This window comes from Callionymus lyra, unplaced genomic scaffold (genome assembly GCF_982586985.1).
Source record: "Callionymus lyra unplaced genomic scaffold, fCalLyr1.hap1.1 HAP1_SCAFFOLD_451, whole genome shotgun sequence".
NCBI lineage: Eukaryota > Metazoa > Chordata > Actinopteri > Syngnathiformes > Callionymidae > Callionymus > Callionymus lyra.
The window spans coordinates 32,501-33,530 of record NW_028258776.1 but is presented as its reverse complement, the minus strand read 5'-3'; positions in this window follow the sequence as shown (position 1 = coordinate 33,530).

Genomic DNA, 1,030 nt, shown 5'->3' with positions numbered 1-1,030 from the left:
CCACCTAGAGGTTAATAGGGAGGCACCATAACAGGAGAGGGAGTGAAAAGGCTCGGAGGGTGGCCGAGCCTGGTGCCTCAAAATCGGACAAGGTTGGAGTGGATGACCGCTGAAAACTCTGGTTCTTTTGCCAGACGAAATACATTTTTTCCGAGTGTGACTGCTCTGCAAAAAGTGGTCTTTTTGATGTCACGAGCGCAACCACCTAGAGGTTAATAGGGAGGCACCATAACAGGAGAGGGAGTGAAAAGGCTCGGAGGGTGGCCGAGCCTGGTGCCTCAAAGTCGGACAAGGTTGGAGTGGATGACCGCTGAGAACTCTGGTTCTTTTGCCTGACGAAAGAAATTTTTTCCGAGTGTGACTGCTCTGCAAAAAGTGGTCTTTTTGATGTCACGAGCGCAACCACCTAGAGGTTAATAGGGAGGCACCATAACAGGAGAGGGAGTGAAAAGGCTCGGAGGGTGGCCGAGCCTGGTGCCTCAAAGTCGGACAAGGTTGGAGTGGATGGCCGCGGAGAACTCTGGTTCTTTTGCCTGACGAAAGAAATTTTTTCCGAGTGTGACTGCTCTGCAAAAAGTGGTCTTTTTGATGTCACGAGCGCAACCACCTAGAGGTTAATAGGGAGGCACCATAACAGGAGAGGGAAGGAAAAGGCTCGGAGGGTGGCCGAGCCTGGTGCCTCAAAGTCGGACAAGGTTGGAGTGGATGGCCGCGGAGAACTCTGGTTCTTTTGCCTGACGAAAGAAATTTTTTCCGAGTGTGACTGCTCCTCAAAAAGTGGTCTTTTTGATGTCACGAGCGCAACCACCTAGAGGTTAATAGGGAGGCACCATAACAGGAGAGGGAGTGAAAAGGCTCGGAGGGTGGCCGAGCCTGGTGCCTCAAAGTCGGACAAGGTTGGAGTGGATGGCCGCGGAGAACTCTGGTTCTTTTGCCTGACGAAAGAAATTTTTTCCGAGTGTGACTGCTCCTCAAAAAGTGGTCTTTTTGATGTCACGAGCGCAACCACCTAGAGGTTAATAGGGAGGCA